This window comes from Malania oleifera, chromosome 7 (genome assembly GCF_029873635.1).
Source record: "Malania oleifera isolate guangnan ecotype guangnan chromosome 7, ASM2987363v1, whole genome shotgun sequence".
Lineage (NCBI taxonomy): Eukaryota > Viridiplantae > Streptophyta > Magnoliopsida > Santalales > Ximeniaceae > Malania > Malania oleifera.
The window spans coordinates 75,672,148-75,693,997 of record NC_080423.1 but is presented as its reverse complement, the minus strand read 5'-3'; positions in this window follow the sequence as shown (position 1 = coordinate 75,693,997).

The following is a 21,850-nucleotide window of genomic DNA, read 5'->3' as shown; positions in this document are numbered from 1 at the left end:
CCCTTGTTAGACTTTAGGTACCTAAACAGACCATAGAAAGACCTTAGGGATCACCCTTCGGTTGACCGACACTAAATTTTTTATGATAGGATAGAAAGTCCTTAGGTCCCTAAACAAATGCACAAATAGTCCTCATTACTATTCATATCAGGGGAATTAAATTTAGTTAAAATGGACCTTAAATTGAAAAAGTTGTGTGGGTTCGGGGGACTGAACCTAAGCCATGTAAAACGGCTCGGGCGCCCCAAGAAGTCAACATGTTTACTTCATGTTTCGGGTTCTCAAACCTATATTGAGCGTATCTCCCTCAAGCACCCGAATCTGTGTCAGATTCATTTTCAACTGCTTGGGTGCCCAAATGATCACGTTCAAAATGTGCTAGGGTGACTCGATTAGCTGATTCAGTTAACCGAACTTGGAATCGGGCACCCAAACCTACAAATATTTATCTACTGACTTTGGTTCAGCCAACTGGTCCTTAATTTAGGTGCTCAAACCATTAAATAATGGTTTTGTAACTGAGTCTGTTTGGTCACCCGAAACTTAGGCCGAGCACTCAAACCTCTCTGGTTAAAATATTTTTACTGATTTTTTAAAAAGGGGTAAAATAGGTTAATTTCATTAAACTTGTTTTAAACTTTTTTAATTATTCCCATTTAGCCCCCAACGGTAAAAAAATCCTCCCTGCCTATAAATACCTGTTCATTTGTCATAATTAGCAAGGATTAGCAAATTTGATTAGGGAAAAATTCTCTCGACATCCAAAACCCTATATTAGCCCATACTACTTCCAAACACTCACATACTCCACTCTCTTTGATCTTTTTAAGTGTTGTGAGTATCTCTAAAGCTATTTTGCTTAATTTTACTAGCTAGAACTTTCACTTGCATTATTGCTTGATTGATTTTTTTTTATATTAGAGTTTAGCATTAAAGTTCTTCTACCGATTTCATTTGATAAATTATGTGTGGGAAGACTTTGAGGGTTGTGGTTCTTGCATTGTCATTGCAAGATACCCAAGCCAATATTTTTGTGTGCAAAATCCTTTTCAAAAGTTTGTTTTTAAACACTCCATTGTGCTTTGTATATTAAAATATCCTATTGAGTTTGTTTGAATCAACTTGCTTAGCATATTTGAAATCCTGATATGATATTGTGTTATTCACATATTGTGTTTCAAACCTTACTTTGATATACACTCTAGATTTGGATTGATAATCTATACTTATTTGAGTGTTTAGCACACATTAGAGCACAGAACATGTTTACATATCATTTGTTCTTGCAATATTGCTTGAGCTATGCTGGTGTACATATCTGGTTGTGAAGAAGCGTATTTCCGTGTACAAAAATTTCAAATCATTTTTTGTATTCCAGGTGTGGGTCTGAAGAGGGAGACTAGCCCTGTTGAATAGTCCTAGACTGGCTTAGACCCAGTTAGAAAGGTTAGGTGCGCCATCCTGGCAAGACGTGTTGGTTAAGGTTAGCCCCTTGAATTGACTTGGTTATAATCGGTGCCGCTCCACCCATTAAGTGAGCAGTAGTGGAATTCTTGTACTGGTGTGGCCAAGGCAGGGACATGGGCAGTACTTGTCGAACCCTGATAACATATCGCGTGTATTGTTTGCTTTTTCGCACTTTACTTTTACTGCACATGTATGTTTATTTATTAATCACATAGACTGACCCTAGGTTATGTAATACTATTCTTAAACCGATTAACCTAGGTGATAATTTTTAAATACTCAATTCACCCCCCTCTTGGGGTTGCACCAAAGCTAACAATTGGTATCAGAGCCTCGTAACTTAGACCTAAATATCATTTAGTAAAAGATCATGATGGCTCGTGTTAGTGCATCCTTTTCATGTGAAGGAAGATTGGTCATGCACCCACCAGTATTCTGTGGTGATAATTATGCTGTATGGAACTTCAGAATGACTATTTCGGAATGTCATTGATCAAGGTGATGGTGTGCCTATTAAATCCATTGGTTATACTAGTGTTCCTAAATCTGAGTATGAATTGAATGATCACGATAGGAACTTAGTGCAAATAAATTTTGATGCCTTGAACACCTTGTTGCATGCTTTAGATTCTAATGTTCTTTATAAGATTATGGCATGTAACAGTGCTAAGGAGATATGAGAGGAACTTGAAAGGAGATATGGAGCAACTACATATAAAAAAGGTGATCACTCCTTGTGATTCAAGCTTTACTGATCTTGAAGGAGGTAAATAGTGCTTCATAACTCTAACCGACGATGAGGTAAACCCATCTCCTTCTATATTATTAGATAATCCTGGCAATGATTCATGTGATGATTTGAATGATGCATCTAATTCTGAATCATGTCATAGTAGTGATAGTGAGAGCATGGCTACTTATGAAGAACTGCAAATTGAATATATTAGAATTCATAAGTCACTTGTTAAAGCTAATAAAATATATATTGCTTTGAAGAACAAATATGAGGCACGTGAGAAAGAATATGAATCAAAAGTTCTTGTTGAAAGGGAAAATGATTTTAAAATCAAACAGTTAGTAAACAAGAATGAAAAATTAGAAAAAACAATTGAATGCATTAAAATCTTAAACTTCAAATGATAATAATAAAGATCTTCTTATTGTAGAACTTAAGTGTAAAGCAAGCACAATGTCTAAAGAATTTATGAACCTTCAGAATGTTTGCAAAGGTCTGGAGAACTTAAAAATTCAAGATCTAGAAAAGAAAATAGAAGACCAGTCTAAGATCATACATTCACTAGAGGTAAAGAAAATTTTGACAAACCCTTAGGTTCACAAAAGATGACCTTAGATAAAGAAGGTATAGGTTTTAATGGAATTGAAAATAGGAAAAGGAAGAACCTATACATGGGGTACTTTGTAAAAGAATTGAAACATTATGCTAGTACTGACTCCAATCCATACACTCAAACCACATGCATCTTATGTAAAAAGAAGGAGCACACAAAATTTGATTGCCTATTTAAAAGGAATGTGAAACCTAAACGGGTTTGGAGAGTCAAAGTACCATCTAGTCCTAACCCGTCAAGAATCAAGGACAAAAAAATGCTATGGGTTGTAAAGAAAAGAAACTCAATAGAACTTAAGGAGGAACGAATTCATATTGGAGTCACATAAATGCTTTTCTTGGGTTCTAGGCTTTGGGGGGAGTGATGTCTACTAGCCTATGAAGTGGTATATTCCTAAAATGTCAAATCTTAACATATTCATTCCACCTTTGATGTACTAAGATCATTTGAAAATCAAGCCAATTTACAAATCCAAGTATATAATCAATCTGAATTTAGTGCATATATTCTTTGGTTAAAATATGAAATCATTGGCTTTAGCTTAATAAAAATCCACTACCACATGGACAAAAGTATCCTTGCTTGGTATCAAATTTTTAATGCTTAATTCATGCTTGAATATAAAAATCTTAAGTTAAGCATATCTTGTCCATTACACATATTTGAGTTTTAGGATATCCATCTCGATATATATATATATATATATATATATATATATCAGTTAAACCTAAACTCATTTTTTAATATAAAAGCCTTCACCTTAGTTTAGTCATCACTCTAGGCTTAAGAACTAATGATCATTAGTCCCTATTCTAACTAGTGCTCACTTAAAGACATCCTTCCATAATCAAAATTAGCGACAACCACTAAGGGATTCTAGTTTCACCGATTAATCAAAATATTCTCTTTTGTGCTTAAAATATAAAAATCTTCTAATTTTGGTTCATCATATCCTCCATAGGGAATCTTTACTATTGACCTTATAGGTCATATCCCTGTTTTGATTATGACAAATACTCAGGTATTTAATGTCTACCGAGTTGATGTGGAGGTATTTTAATTGGTAGATCATAATGATAGCACAAAGAGAAACTGAAGCTGTAGACCCAATTTGTGATTGTATTGTATTTCATTTCTATGCGAAGGGTCTGTAATAGTAAATATGGATTGGTTTGTAATAAGCTCACACACATTACATGCATGATCTAATAGGTAAGTCCAAACCAACCGTAAACTAAAAATGACCTTAGAAAGACGGTTAACTGACACCGAATTTTTTCGGTGTCTGCAAAAAGACCTGGAAAGGACCTTAGGACACTCACCATTGCATTTGTATGTGTTAGGCACTTGAATGGGGTGATTGTGGAGTAAAACAGGACCGAATTGCACAAGTTATGTGCTTTCGGTCGACTGACCTATACAGGTCATTTTGCCCCTGGTCGACCGAATCAGGTATGGGTCAACATGTTGACTGCAATCCGGTCGACCGAGCTTCTAAAGCTCATTTGACCTCGGTCGACCGAATACCCTTGAAGACAATAGTTTGACTTCCTGGTCAACTGAGGGTCCTCGGGAGTTGTCCCAACGATCTGGTTGATCGACCAACTTAGTTCATTCTAGCCCTAGTTAACCGAACCGCGCTGATTTTGAAAAATCGCCTAAGATATGCCATTCTGGTCGGCCGGCCAGTTAGTTTATTTTCACCTCAGTCGACCGAATCTCGCTAATTAGGAAAAAATATTCTTGAACATTTGCATCCAGTTGACCGACCTTGGCAGTTCATTTCTAGCCCGATCGACCGAACCTTATGAGCTTGGGTCGACCGAAAGTATTCTGGTTAACCGGTGCTCTCGGGTTGCCCTACATTTTTACCTTGGTTAAATATTTTTAAGCAGGGTTAATTAAGGTTAAAATGATTTTAAACAATATTAATAATACCCTACATGTCCTAACGGCTATAATTCTTCCAACATCTATAAATAAGCCATCATTTGCAAAGATTAGTAGATGATTAGCATTGATTAGGAGAAATTCCTTGAAAATCCCAAAATCCATACTACTCATTTTCTCACCCCATTCACTCATACTTACCTTCTACTATTACCTAAACTCTCTGTAAGTTGATTGAGTGTTTGTTTGGAAATGTTTGCTCTCCATGTTCTGCTTGGTTGATAGGATTTTCTTGAGAGACAAAACTAAGTATTCTTAGGGGACTTTATTAATAAGTCTCTCCTAAGAAGACTTATATTAAACTTCCGAGTATTACACATTCATTGCAATATCTTGAGAAGTCTATATTTGTTTTTGGATTGCAAAAACTCTTTCAAAACATTTTCAAATATCTATTGCATTTTATCTTGATAAATATTTGAAAAGACATTTGTTTATATGATATTGATTTTTGTGGCAATATTAGTTCAGTTATCTATTTTGCTGTATACAAAGATTAAATATCTTTTTACAAACCAAACATATACACTACATAAGCATCATATGATTGAGAAAATCTGCCGATTGAAATATATACATATTGTTTGGCTGATATCTTTGTTTAAGCACGTTGATTGAATACCTTGTGACACAAAGATTATACTGGTTTACACTCTCAAACATGCATTACACTGATAGTAAATATATTTGAGAGTTGATATATTAAATCACATTGAGCTTACATATTATATCATTTGGTGGTGCATGTGATTGCGCGTAACTGGGTACATTTTTGCTTTACATGAAAGCATAATCACTGTACCATTGTATTGTATTTCAAATCTGTTGTATCTCTAGGAATAGGCCTGAAGAGGGAGACTAGCCCTTTGAAATAGTCCCCGATTGATTTAGACCCGGTTAGGAAAGTTAGGTGCGCCATCCTAGTAAGACGTGTTGGTTGAGGTTCGCCCCTTTAATTGACTTGGTTGTAAAGGTTGAGGTCAGTCCTGTGCTAATTGACTTGGTTGTAATCAGTGCCGCTTCACCCTTTAAGTGAGCCTTTAGTGGTATCCTTAGGCTTGCAAGCTAGAGGTAGGGACGTAGACACAGTGCGCCAAACCCCGATAACATATCGTTTGTTTGTTTATATTTCTGCACTCTATATTTACCACACGTGTATGTTATGGTGTGAATGATGCACATGATTTAAATTTACATACATTATATCTACTTACACATTTGGGATTGTATAGAAAGACCCTAGGTAGCTAAATCATATTGATTTCATATTTAACCTAGGAAAAAAGTTTAAAATTCCAATTCACCCTTCTCTTGGAAATACACCAATTCTAACAATTGGTATCAGAGCCTTATTGCACTAGATTTAAATGTTTTTGCAAAAAATCGCAATGGCCTGATTTGGTGTATCCCCATTTGGCGAGGGATAGTCACCTTCTAGTCCTTCTTTGCTTTGTGGTGTAAATTACACCCATTGGAAAATTCGAATGAGCATATTTGTAAAATCTCTAGATTCCTCATGGCTTCCATATCTTGCTTAACATTCGTGCATTCTAACTTATGATCCTATTGCCAAACTCAATTACACAGGTCAAATACAAGTGATTTGTCATTATCAAAATAGGATTGGACTCATGGAGTCAACAAAATCAAACTTAGAAGTTTTTGTTCTCAGATTAGTGATCAAAGACTCAGTATATCTTAGAAAATTCTTAGCAAGAATATGTGTGTAAGAGGGCTTTGAGAGAGAGTAAGCAATATAGCTAGAAAACTGATTTTCAATTCTTGGGTTTTGAATTTAGAAACCATCTATTTATAGACTCAAAAAGTGATAAATTCGTGTTGCCCAAGTAACTTGGAGTGTTTTCTAAGTTTTTATAAAGTTTGGGGCACAAGCCACTCGAATTTGAAATTTAAAAGTCATTTAAAAAATCTAGTCGTTTACGAGGGTTAGTCACCTGATCCTTTGAACACAATATATATTTTTTCAGTTAAAAATAGGGTCAGTCGCTTGAGGTGCCAAGGGTCAGTCGCTTGATCCTTCACTGCTTGTTCAAATTCAATTCAGAGTTTTGTCAGTCGCCTGACCAAGCACAGGACAGTCGTATGAACAGATAACAATATTTTTTTTAAGGTTTGTTTTCAAAATCCTTAGCCATCGTGCTTTGATACTTTTAAAGAGTATTTTTTGGGGTTTTCAAAGTAAGGTCTTGAAGTCCATATTAACCCCTAATGAGTTTCAAAGCATTCAAAATGATATTTAAAGTGAAGTACTTACATAAGACTTCCTAAAGACATTAAAAACTCTCTAGACTTTGAAGTCTTCATGTATATCATTGCTTTGAATCATCTTTGCATTGATCTTGAGTATTCTTTAAGCTTCATATGCTTCGACCATCTTGAACATCTTTGAGCTTTCATTTGATCACCTTGTGAATGAAGTATAGCTTTGTGGTACTTGTGATCTTTGGACTTTCAATTCTTGCACCTTTTGAACTTGACATACTAGGTTTCCTAAAATATTATCACTTAACCCATAACTTGTTAAATTATCATTTATTTGTTATCATCAAAACAAGATTCAAAAGCCATGTTAGGCAAACAAAAACAAATATAGTAGTCTCAGTATTTCTCTATCAATCACAAAATAGTATATCTCAAGCATTCACAATAATCACAATAATTTGGATGCAAGCATATAAGTGCGGAAATACAAAGAGTGTAGGGAAAGAGAAAATGCAAACACCGATTTTACGATAAATAGTAAAATAATAAAAGATGCCAAATAGGGGATGGGGGCGCAGTTTGGAAATTTTCATAAATAGTTGTTGACTTTTAATAGTAGTTTTAAATTGGATATTTAACTTCAAAATACAAAATATTAGAAAATGTTTCAAAATTTTCCAATGATCATCTCTTATTACTAATAGAATGCTATCCTGGTGTCAACGCCAGATTTTGTCTAGGAGTGCAAACGAAGGAAGTTTGTGAGGAGAGCCCCAAACAAGAAAATATTAAGAAAAAAAAAAAATTCTAACTAAGAAAGAAGAAGATTGGTAGTGGATTAGAAAATTTTTTTAAAAGGGGAAAACAAAGAAAAAAAATCCTAAAAGATCTATGAATTAGAGAATGTGTTTAGGCACATGGTTGTGCATAGAAAATCTAATCATTATAAGGGAAAGCAGTTAACTAGAAGACCTATCAACTCCTTATTTCAAGAATGGCTACTACTTTAATATTTTGTGTGTCGTAAACAAAAAAAGGAAGAAAATAGAAAAAAAAGACATTTTTTTTTTTCAATCCTCTAACGAAATATCATTGTCAAAGAGCTCAAAAGATAGTGCGGGAAAACCCTAATACACTCTTATTGGAAAAGGGGTGACCTTAAAAAGCCCTAAATTTGAGAGCTAAAACATGGAAAAATGAGATTTGATTTGCTCTAATTTGATGGGTTTAAAGATAACAAGATTTTAAAAATCATTTAAAGAGATTGAAATAATGAAAGGATTTATTTGCAATCATTTAAGAATGGAAATGATTTGAAATTGTTGAAGGGTAAAATTTGTAAGGATGCTCCTTTGACTTCCGTTGACTTGAAAGGGGAAGAAAAGAAAGGCTTGGAGGACCCGGGGTGTACTCCGGGGTATCACTCCGATGCCTAAGAGGAACACTTTTTGAGAGGCTGAATGCAACAGTAGAATGGTGTTCAATCACTTACCCTAGCCTCTTCTCCAGATCCCTTCTTATAAGGGCTCGAGTTGACCGTAGGTTGGTTCGTATTTATTGTGCGGGGGCGTGAGTCGTTCCCCAGTCATAAAGTGCATGCACCTATTACTCGGCTATTTAAGCTATTGGCATGGATCTCTCCTCCTCTTTATTGGGTTGGAGCTGATCACTCGTCAGAATGTCTGACCCAGAGAAGGCGCGAGACAGGTGTTGACCTACCCTCATTGGCTAGATTATTTTGGGCGTATCAGTTGTCCACCCCTCACTTTCAAATTTTTGGATGGAATTTTGAATAATTGCTTTGTCTGCATCTTTCCCCTTAGAGGGTTTAATGCTCTTTTTTTTTTTTGGGTATGGTTTTCCGAACGAGTTGTCGAGCTGTTTTGCCGACCTGTCCGAATTGCTCCACGGAGGGACTTTTGCCGAGCTATCCGAGCTGCTCCATGAAATTTTTGGCGACCTATCCGACTTGCTCCATGCAGGGAAATTAGCCGAGCTGTTCGAGCTGCTCCATGCAGGGAATTTGCCGAACTGTCCAAGCTGCTTCATGAAGGAAATTTTTGCCGACCTGTCCAATTTGCTCCATGAAGGGAAGTTGGCCGGCCAGTTCGAGTTGTTTCATGGAGGGAAATTGGCTGAACTGTCTGAGTTGCTCTATGAAATTTTACTGACCTGCTCCATGTAAGGAAATTGGCCGAGCTGTGCGAGCTGCTCTATGCAGGGAATTTACCGAACTGTTCGAGCTGCTTCATGAAGGAAATTTTTTCCAACCTGTTCGACCTGCTCCATGAAGGGAAGTTGGATGAGCTGTCCGAGTTGCTCCATGTAGGGAATTTGCCGAACTGTTCCGAGCCGCTCCATGAGGGGTATTTTACCGACCTGTCCAAGCTTCTCCATGAAGGAAAACTTTGCCGACTTGTCTGACTTGCTCCATGCAGGGAAATTGGCTGACCTATTCCATGGAGGGAATTTGGTCGAGCTGTCCGAGATGCTCCATGCAGGAAATTTGTTGACCTATCTGACCTGCTCCATGAAGGGAGTTGGCCGACCTATCCGACCTGTTCCATGGAGGGAAATTGGTCGAACTGTCCGAGCTGATCCATAGAGGGAATTTTGCCGAGCTGTTTCATGGGGCAAAATTTCCCCAACTGTCTGAACGGATGTTCCAAGCTAGCCTATTAAGCGAGTCTGCCGATCAGTTCATGCCGAGTTGCTTCATGAGATGAATTTTTCCCAATTATTCGAACTGATATTCATGGTTATGGGCCTTTTTGATTAGTGATTCGTGCTCCACTGCCGGGCGGTTTTTGACCATACGAGTCGTGCTCGCCTTTTTGGCTTTTGTTGCTTAATGAGTCATCCTTATCTACTGGGCTGTTGCCTTCTGAGTCATGCTCGATAGTTTGGCCTCTACAACAGATGAGTCCTGCTCATTAAATGGCCTGTTGCCTTTCGAGTCGTGCTCGGTAGTTTGGTCTTTGCAACAAATGAGTCCTGCCCATCAGCTGGGCTGTTTTTGGCTTTACGAGTCATGCTTATCCTTTGACCCTTGATATTTCATAAGTCGTGCTCATTTATTAGGTGTTGTTGCCTTCCAAGTCATGCTCAGTAGTTTGGCCTCTACAACTGATGAGTCGTGCTCATCAGCTGGGCTGTTCTTGGCTTTACGAGTTATGCTCGTCCTTTGTACCCTTGATATTTAATGAGTCATGCTCATTTATTAGGGGTCGTTGCCTCCCGATTCATGCTCATTTATTAGGTGTTTCATCAACTCCTTTTTCTGAGGCATCGTCACCATCCTTCTTGTTGACCTCACTAGTCACATTTGGTTTTGATTATGACAAATACTCATTGTATCTAATGAGTGTTTAAGGTTTTGTGCAGGAACTAAAGGTGATAAGATCAAGATGTGCACAAAGCAAGAAAAGCTTGAAGACCAATTTATAATTCAACATTGTAATATATTTATATTGGTTTGTAATAGTAAGTAGGTATTTGGTTTGTAATAAGCTCACACACATCACATGTATGATTTACTACGTAAGCTCAAACAAACCATGAATGAGAAAATAACCATAGAAAGACCTTAGGGTTTTCCTTCCCGACACTGTACTTTTTTGGTGTCTTCAAATTGGACCCCAAGTGCCCCTAGGACACTCACACTTTCACATATATTTGTTAGACACTTGAATAGGGCTTGTTTGCTTTAATACGGGACCGAAATGCACACACGATGCACTTTTGGTTGACCAGCCAAGCCAGTTCATTTTGGCCTGGTCGACTGAGACTCCCTTCGGTCAAAGTTTGACCACCCGGTCGACCAGCAAAGGTAGTTCAAAAGGCCCTGGTCGACCGAAACCCTCTTGGGTCAACAGTTGACCATCTGGTCGACCCATAACATTTGTTCTTCGACTACCTGGTTGACCGAAGGATCCTTGGGAGAATTCCCAGAAGTCTGGTCGATCGAACCAGGCAGTTCAAAATGCCCTAGTCGACCGAAACTCAGAAAATTGGGAAATCGCCCTCTCCTGGTCGACCAAGACCTTAGTTCAATATTTCCCTAGTCGACCGAACCATTTGAAACTTGGTCAACTAAACCTATTTTGGTCGACCAGACCTCTCGGGTTGCCTTGATTTTTTACCACAGTTAATAATTTTAAACAGGGTTAAAATGTTCTAAATGTCATTAAACTTTCCTAAGAATACCCAATAGGTCCCCAATGGTCATATTTTCTCCCATGCCTATATATATGAGATCATTTGAGAAAATTAGGAAGTGATTAGCCACCTTGATTAGGGAAAAATTCTCTGAAAAATAAAAACCCTATACTACTCATTTTCTTACTCAAATCAGTCATACTTGCCTTCTATCATGGCTACATCATTTGTAAGTGGATTGAGTGTGTTTGAATAGGTTTGCTCTCCTTGTTTTATTTGCTTGGCATGATTTTATTAGAGAGCAAAACCTAAGGATTCTTAGGGGACTTTGTTGATAAGTCTATCCTAAGAAGACCTTGCTAGATCTTCTAAGCTTGCACCTTCATTGCAATATCCTGAGAAGATCGTATAGTATTTTGTTTGCGAAAGCTTTTCAAAATCATCTTCAAATATCTAGTGTGCTTTATATTGATAAATACATTTGAAGAGATATTTGTTTATGAGATAGTGGTCTTTGTTGCAACATTCTTTCACTCATATATTATTTGCTAAAGACAAAGATTACGCATCTTTTGCAAACCGAGCTTATACTTCATTTAATACTCACATGCTTGAACTATCCTACTGATTGAAATACTTGAGACTGGATATCTTTGTGTGAGCTTATTTATTGAACATATCTAGTGATACAAAGACTGTTAGTTTGTCACTCTCACGTACGCATTACACTGATAGAAAATACCTTTGAAAGTTAAACCATTTAGACCACATTGAGCTTACATATTGAATCACACTGTGGTGTTTGTGATTGCACGTATCTGGGTATACGTCTGCTTTACTTGAAAGCTTATTTATTGTACCATTTGATTGTATTTTAAATACTGTTGTATTTCCAGGCACGGGCCTGAAGAGGGAGACTAGCCCTAGAATAGTCCCGAATTGGCTTAGACCCGGTTAAGAAAGTTAGGTGCGTCGTCCTGTTAAGGCGTGTAGGTTAAGGTCAGCCCTGTGTTAATTTGACCTGATTGTAAACGGTGCCGCTCCACCCTTAAATGAGCTACTAGTAGAATCCTTTAGCTTGCAAACTAGAGGCAAGGACGTAGGCACAGTTGGCCGAACCCCGATAACATATCGTGTGTTTGTTTATATTTCCGCACTTTATATTTACCGCACGTGTATGTTACTATGTGAATGATACGTATGACTTAATTTCCACATTATATTTATCTCCGCATTTGGAAATTGCATAGACAGGCCCTAGGTTGTGCATATACTGTTGTTGGATAGATTAACCTAGGAGAAAAAATTTAAAACTAAAATTCACCCCCCCTCTTGGGAATACACCAATTCTAACAATTGGTATCAGAGCCTCATTACACTTGACTTAAACGTTTTTGCAAAAGCTCGCAATGGCTCACATTGGTGTATCCCCATTCGGTGGGGGATAGTCACTTTCCAGTCTTCCAGTATTTTGTGGTGTCGAGTACACCATGTGGAAAGTTAGAATGACCATATTCTTGAAGTCTATGGACTGGAGGGTCTGGCTTGTGACTGCCAAAGGAAGATGTGCACAAATTAATGAAAATGATTTTAATATGATTAGTTCTAATGCCATGGACATGTTATATCTTGCATTAGATTCTTATATCTTTGTTGAGTTTATGGCGTATCAGACTGCACAGGAAATCTGGGATGAACTAGAAAAGAAATATGGAAAATCCCGAGAAACGGAGATGATAACTCCTCCAGATGCTCCAAGCTTAAAGGATTAGGAGGAGGTGATTCATGAGCTAGAAATCAACGACAAGGTATATGACTCTCACTCTAGCCCATTTGATGGTTTATGTGATGAATGTTGTGTTGGGTCATATACTGAATCATCTGTTGATAATGCTGTAAATAATTCATACGATGTTTACTATGAAAAATCTTGTGACGAATCATCTGTTTGCTCATATGATGTATCAAATGCTGGACCATCAGTTGAATATCATAATAATTCCGATAATGTTGTATGTGATGATTCATATATTGAATGTTGCAGTATATTATAGAATGAATCATCCCTTGCACTTTATGATAGTCATGTTGAACATGCATGCAATGGTTCGTATGAAAACTATTGTGTTAATTCTCTTGATGAATCATATGATGAGTTGAATATTAAAAGCATGTTGTCGCATAAAAAACTAGAAAAGATCTTATTGAAAATGCACAAGTTTCTAGTCAGAATTTCCAAGCATAAAATACTTTTGAAAAGTGAAGATAAAAGAATAGCAAAACAATTTGAGAAGTTGGAAAATTTTCATGCTATTCTTAAAAAGAAAAAGATTGAGATGATATTGAATATTGCATGCTTGGATGAAGAAACAGATGATTATTCGAAAATTGCTCTTAAGATTAAAGATGATAAGGATAATTATAATAAACCCTTCAGATCTAAAAAGAAAACTCATTTTGAAAAGGGTTCGGGTTGCTTACATAGAACCAATAGTCTAGTCTCACTGAAGAGAGATGGTATAAATAAGCACAATCCCTCATGTATATTCTGTACCTGCTTATTTTGCAAATCTGTGTGGCATACGTGGTTTAATTGCTTACTGAGAAGTGTGAGAGGACTAGGAAAGGAAATGAGATTGATAATCAGCGAAGCAAACCCCATAGAACTTGGGAAAAATGAATTCAAATTGAAATTGCTTTCTTGAATGTCCTTCCCTAATTCCTAGGTTCAGGAGGCAGTAATAACTGTAGCATTAGGGAGTGATTGCCCCTTAAAGGAAGTCCTCACCAAAACCACGATCATACTCGGTGAGTTGTCACTCATTTCTTGGTTCGTATCCTTGCTCCTCTATATCATCATTTCTATAGGATATTCTCCAATCACCACAGAGCACAGGTTAAGAATAGCCTCATACTCCTTTGTGCCCGATGCCCAAAATGGGTCAATAAGTCTATTCTCGGTACACACTTCATTTGAGCAATATCTTTCATCAAGAATCCCTACGAATCATGGTTATACTGTTACACATCAAATCTGGACATTAGGAAGAACTTTGGATCAAAAATCAGGAAAAACCGGGAAAATCCACTATGCTCGGTCGACCGAGCAATGCTGTTATAAAGTGCCCCGGTCGACCAGGACAGGTTGACTTTGACCCCTCGGTCGACTGAACCTTAGTGAGCACATTCTTCCCGGTCGACCAAACCTTTCGGTTTCTCCCTGGTCGATCGAAACATGGCACAATACACCCTTACGGTCGACCGGCTATCCTAGTTCATTTTCGCCTCGGTCGACCGAAATGTGTCGGTGCCTGGGAAATCTTAAACGTCGGTCGACCGTATCAAGTTCTGGTTGACCGAGCTGTGATATATATATATATATATATATATGATTTCTTCATTTTCAGCTCATTTGCCCGAGAAATCTTGAGAGAATTCTGTTTCCTTCACTGCACTTCCTACTATCCTAGCCTCACACCGTTATTGCCATGGCTCACATTGAAGCCCATGACCTTGCTCATGCGGAAGATGAGTATTTTCTCTCAGATAGGTGCAAGATGCGGTATATACGGGAGTTCCACCCCAAGGAAGCTATACTAGGTAAGATACTCGACTTAGTTTTTATGGGACAGTATTTTCAGAATATTTTGGATATGTTTGAGTATCAGGGGTGGAGATCCTTTATCTCCTACCAGCCTGGGGGACATTACCCAACCTTTGTTAGGATGTTTTATGTGAACCTGAGCAATGATGAGAACGGGTACTTCTCCCGTGTTATGAGGACAGATGTGCGTTTTGACGCATAATATATCTTTGACGTCCTCGACATTGGCTGTGGCGACTTTGAGTGCCCCGATGTGGGTAACTCCTGGATCTTTGAGCAGGAATTTACTATAGCCACATTCGCTAACCTGACCATGTCTGATCCTGACACTGCTAACTAGAACCATCCTCCCTAGTACAGACAGTTCAGTTTAGAGGCTAAGGTCGTGCACCATTTGATCACATATAATGTCCTGCCCAAGGCGGGATCTAGAGTGCACGTCTCATTTTTAGACTGCTTTATTATATGGTGTCTGTTTGCTCGAAAGAAGTTGGACCTACCTAGTTTGATTATCCTTGGATGATGGCCAAGACGATTGGCCATCGAGTGATCATGCCACGTGGGGGAATCCTGAACAAGTTGTTCAGGAATATCGGAGTCACGAGGACGAATGTGGCTTCACTAAAGAGGAGACGGCCGACGGACACTTTCTCTGGTGTGACCCTTAGACTAATGGGGTATGAGCTCGTAGGGAACATTTGGGCGCCCTCTAGAGCAGCAGTAGCACGGGTTGAGGCCCCACGGGAGCCACCACAGCCTCCACAACCATTGAATGTGGATCTCATGGCTGCTATCTCCAGCTTATCTGACATGTTCATACAATTTCAAGGATCAGTCCAATTAGACCTATAGGACGTGGCATCGTCATCCGCTGCACTTAGGGAGGAGTTCCAGCAGCACTCCATCTCCACAGCCAGTCATCTTACAAACATGGAGCGGTCCATGATAGCTGGCTTCAGTGAGCTGAGTGATCGTATTCAGGAGATGCAGGATGAGAGAGATAGGATGACGATGGACTTCGATTTCAATGCCGCCGACGGTGGTGATGGAGGAGAGGATGGAGGGGAGATCTACACTCTGGAGTTGTCCGCAGATCAGGTAGTGTGGCCTTGATTCTTTTTGTTTTATCTTATATCATCTGGTCTGTATTAAATAAAAACAGCTCTTTCCTTTTATTTTGTACACTCATGATATTATTGACATACTACCTCGGTTATTTATGATATATATATGCATCTGCAGTTTCTTGACTTGCATGTTCTAGTGGTTAATTGTGTATTGAATTGAAATACATGAGTAGTATAGAATGCCTACTGCATGACAGATGCAGTTGTTGAGAATTGCCTACTGGTAGATGATAGGTTCTCGCATGCCTTACTTCTATGATTCTGTCTGTTTGAGAACGGTTTTTGCGAAGGTAAAATTTGGGAAATGTCCTGTTTACAGCCGGCATGCTGCCGAATTTTTTGTAGACATTTGCCCAAATAATTGAAACATTACTTATGTGTGCCAAATGTATATATACATGTGAAGTAATTGTTTCATAATTTGCATACATTTAGGGGGAGCATCTAAAATATATGTCTATTTTGTTTTGCTCACAAAATATGCTTGAATTAGATCTACTATTAAACCAAGTGTGGCTTGTGCTTAAATGAAACATTTTAAACATAAAATTGAGTTATGCTCTTATTGCCACAATTACTTGATTTGCCATCTAATCTTGCATGTGAATCTTAAATCCTTTTTGGGATCATAGTGGTTTTGATTTTTTTGGATATAATTTAGTATGTGCAAAATTGACAACCTAAAAAAATGTTGCTTGATTGTCTTAAAATTAAAGTTCTCATTTTCTTCAAGCAACTCCCCCAGTACTTTTTTGCACTTATCAAAGGGGAATATATATATTTATTATATACATATGTATATCTATATCTATATACTTATGTATATATCTATTTATGAAAGCAAGAACTGAACTCATATAGCATATATTGTATGTCTTGCTAGTGTGCTTACATGCCTTTATGACTTGTGCTTTCTCTGCATTAAATTTTATGTCATGAAATATCTTAAGGGTGTTGCATTACATAATTGGTTCATTGATAATATGTGAATATGCATGTGAACTAGTTAAACTATATTTATGTTCAAACCTTCTTCTGGTATCATATGTCGTGTGTCTTTAACTCAAATCTTCCACGGTTCTTATGATATGTTTGACCGTCAAATGGTGTGTGTATATTTCTGGTCTAATCATGTTTGCTATGTCATCTGAACCTCGTAATAACCAGTTATATTGATTGTGTGCACACTTATACCTCTATTGCACAACTTGTCCAATTCATGTTCATAATTGATATTTTATTTGCTGTATTTGGACCATATTGAACTGTTTGAGTAGTTGTGGATAAATTGTTAGGAAATTTAAACTCAAACAGGTTATGCTTATACAGGATATCTTTTGGAAAGTCCAATTTACAAACGGCACTTTATCGAAATTTTTCAAAAAAAAATATTTCCAAAATTCATCATGCATAAGTATAGTAATCATCCATTGCCTAGGATTTTAAATTCAAATGACCCTTTTTGCTGTTGCCAAAAGGGGGAGATGGAAGGGGGGCAATGATCGGTTTGTTTTAATACGTTAGATGCATATTGTGAGGGGGAGCCTTCTTAGGCTTAACCCTATATTTTTGCTTGTCATATTTGTCATCATCAAAAAGGGGGAGATTGTTGACCTCACTGGTCACACCCGATTTTGATTATGACAAATACTCATTGCAATATCCTGAGAAAATCGTATAGTATTTTATTTGCAAAAGCTTTTCAAAATCATCTTCAAATATCTAGTGTGCTTTATATTGATAAATACATTTGAAGAGATATTTGTTTATGAGATAGTGGTCTTTGTTGCAACATTCTTTCACTCATATATTATTTGCTAAATACAAAGATTACGCATCTTTTGCAAATCGAGCTTATACTTCATTTAATACTTACATGCTTGAACTATCTTGCTGATTGAAATACTTGAGACTAGACATCTTTGTGTGAGCTTATTTATTGAACATATCTAGTGATACAAAGACTGTTAGTTTGTCACTCTCACGTACGCATTACACAGATAGAAAATACCTTTGAAAGTTAAACCATTTAGACCACATTGAGCTTACATATTGAATCACACTGTGGTGTTTGTGATTGCGCGTATCTGGGTGCACATATGCTTTACTTGAAAGCTTATTCATTGTACCATTTGATTGTATTTTAAATACTGTTGTATTTCCAAGCACGAGCTTGAAGAGGGAGATTAGCCCTAGAATAGTCCCGGATTGACTTAAACCCGGTTAGGAAAGCTAGGTGCGTCGTCCTGTTAAGGCGTGTAGGTTGAGGTCAGCCCCGCTAATTGACCTGGTTAAGGTTGAGGTTAGCCTTGTGTTAAATTGACCTGATTTTAAACGATGCCGCTCCACCCTTAAGTGAGCTACAAGTGGAATCCTTTAGCTTGCAAGTTAGAGGCGGGGACGTAGGCACAGTTGGCCGAACCCCGATAACATATCGTGTGTTTGTTTATATTTCCGCACTTTATATTTACCGCACGTGTATGTTACTATGTGAATGATGCGTATGACTTAATTTCCACATTATATTTATCTATGCATTTGGAAATTGCATAGACAGGCCCTAGGTTGTGCATATACTGTTGTTGGATAGATTAACCTAGGAGAAAAAGTTTAAAACTCTAATTCACCCCCCCTCTTGGGAATACACCAATTCTAACACTTCTTATCCTGCGAAAGATTGATAAATGCATGTTTTAAATGCGCCATACCTTGGGAAGTGACTTTGACTGAAACGTTCTCATTTGTGGGTTGCCGATCTAACGTTGTGTCCGAGGGGGCGTGTTGCGGCTGTGCACATGTTAGAGATTTTCTGTGAGTTCATAGATTCTCTGTGTCCTTTTTCTCCCTTGAGACACAATCCTTTTTTTCAGATGAGAATTTTTGAGATTCCCGCCTCAGGGATTCGTGCCGTCCTCTCTTTATAAAGGCCAGAAGACTCCCCCATACTCTACTCATCTTCAGTCCAAAGGACTCCCTCATTCTCTTCTCTTCTTCAATCCAAGGGGTCCCCCACTCGTCGTTAGGTACGCTTTCCCTTTCAACTGCATGTTTGTTTTGTTTTTCTTCATGTTCTTCACTGTTCTTGCGTTCACTTTGTATGTTTGATCTTTTCTTATAAGATGACTTTGCTGTTTGTGTGTGAAATTTTTTTGTTTTGATTTGCCTTGGCATATTTTCCTCTTTGTTTTTGCTGGGTGCTTGCTCGTTTGATCCGTTGGTAAAGGTATTGTTTCGTTCACACTTTGTTTTCCCAATGGAGTCTTCTTCACAGTCTTTGAGGGTTCCTACTACAGTGAGGAATGCTCGTTGTGACCTCACCCCCTCCGATTTGCAGAATATTCATTATTTTTTTGCTATACCACAGAGTATTACTGTTAGGTTACCCTCTACTTCTGAGTCAGCCCTTGATCCGGGCTTCGAGGAGCTCTGCCTTTATATAAATTACTTAGATTTGGGTCTCCGGCTCCTTTTTCCCCCTTTGTCTCTAATGTATTATGTTTTTACCGAATAACACCTTTCCAACTTGTTTCGAACTCCTATCTCTCGCTCACATGTTTTCTCGTCTTTCTGCTCCGCCAGGGCTACCAGCCTACAGTTCCTCTCTTTAGGAGTTGTTTCCAGATGCGAACACATTCTTTAGATAAGGAGCTATACTATTTCAACTCTCTACCAGGTTATAAACTTTTTTCGCTGGGCAGTTCTTCCGTACATAACTGGAAGTCGAGGTACTTTTTTGACTCGGGGGAGTTGAACTACACGGGCTCTTTGGTCTAGTCTTCTCCTCTTGATGGTAACGTTGTCTATCCTTTATCCACCTTCTTTTGCAAAGCTACCAGTAGGTTATCCTCCGACTCACCTTTTTTCCTTTCATCCCTTTTCCTTTGTAGTTCGGATGCGCCACCTTCTTCCAAGGCTTTCCCCTGAAGAGCAGGCCATCCTGAAAGAGCTGCGAGCCCTTGGCGAGCAGGGGATTATCCCTCACGAGGAGCTGCTCCAAGAGCGTGTCATCGTGCAGTGGGGGATCAGCCCCGTTTCCTCAAGTCTTTCTTCGCCTCTGATTTCTATATATGTGTTTGGATATTATCTATATATTTGGTGTTTTTACTTCTTTTCTCCCTCTCCTTGAAGATATGGACTTCAACATATATGAATCTCTCATGGGGGAAGCCAGAAAGCAAAGGGTGAGTAGGAGTAGGAAGAAAAGAAGGGAGATCGAGGGGGAATCATCCCAAAGGGATGCACCTGCTATAGGTGATTCTGGTGCCCTTCCTGATGAGGTCAATGCTGCTGCTCCTTCGATCCCCAATCTCATATTGAAGCAATTTTTCATGAGCCAACCCGTTTTGCCTCTGCTCTTCGTCGGGCGGTACACACTGAAGATTTTGTGCAAGCCCAGTGCACTCTTCCTAATGCTCTTTCAGTGAAGATCGGCCACACCTCATACCAAGTATATTCTTCAACTAGCTTATTATTCTCCCATTATACATAGTTTTGTTAACTGTTCTGTATTTTGTACTCTTCCTCAGTTGGCGACTATGATTTTAGCCCGGGAGGAGATGGTTGCCGAGATGTACCGGCAGACCTTGGACGCCAAGGAGAAGTACATTGTTGCCCAGAACGAACTTCGTAAGGTTGAGATTTGTGAGCGGGCTCTACAAGCTGAGGTTGAACGCCTTCGTAGGTAGGAGTTACCTGCCAGAGAAGCTACCGTTGCTGCTACTACCTCCTGAACCGTAGTAAAGGAGTATAAGGACTCCACTCAGTTCGTCATGGACACCTCCAAGCCTTACCGGTGGGGTTCAGGAGGTGTCGAGATCAAGTCAAAACCAAACACCCTGACCTTCCGCTGGATGGTGTGAGCTCACATGGGTATGGTAACGAGAGTCCTGAATCCGTGGAAGATCTGGACAAGGATGAGGAAGGGGAGGAGGAGGAAGGTGGAGAGGGGAGTAAAGCAAACTAGTTTGTAGGAACTGAACTTGTAATATAAATTTTTCAAAATTTATTGACGTAGTACAATTATTGTAATTGGTACTTTATTACTGCACTATAAGAAGCACTTTCAAGAATTGTATTTTTTAACATATCCGAGTTTCATGTGTTATTAATCTTTTCCCCCTTACATCTTCCAACTTGTATGTCCTTGGTTTTATCTCGGTTGTGGCTCTGTATGGACCCTCCTAGTTTGGCTTTAACTTGTGCAACCCTGACTCCGATGGGTTGTTCCGCGTCTTCCTTAGGACTAAGTCTCCTGGCTGGAAATTCTATACTTTGACATGATTGTTGTAGTACTTTGCTACCCTCTGTTGGTATGCTGCAACTTTTAGACTCGCCTGATCCTGTATTTCTTCCAGCAGGTCTATTTCTAATCTGAGCTCTTCGTTGTTGGTTTGCTCATTAAAGTATTGCCTTCGCCAGGAGGGTATCCCTACCTCTGCTGGGATAACCGCTTTTGCGCCAAAGACAAGCATTAAATAGGTTTCCCCTGTTGCCGCTCTCTTGGTGGTGTGGTATGGCCATATGAGGAAAGGGACTTCCTCTGCCCATCTACCTTACATAGATTCGAGTTGCATCCTCAATTGGTGTAGTATCGTTTGGTTCATGTTCTCTACCTATCCATTGCTTTGGGGGTGCGCCACTGACACGAAGACGAGCTTAATAGATAGGTCTAAACAGAACTTTTTGAAGCGCTCGTTGTTGAACTGCCTCCCGTGATCTATAACTATTGCCCAGGGGATTTCGAAATGGCAAACCACTGATGTCCACACGAAACGTGTAATGTTCGGCTCTGTTATGGTGGCTATAGGTTCGACCTCTACCCACTTAGTGAAATAACCTATTGCTACAAAAAAAAACTTTCTTTAACCAGTCGCTTGCAGTAAAGGTCCTAGGATGTCTATTCCCCACTGTGCGAAGGGGCAAGGACTAGTTAGAGGAGAGAATAGACTAGAGGGTACGTATGGTACTGCTGT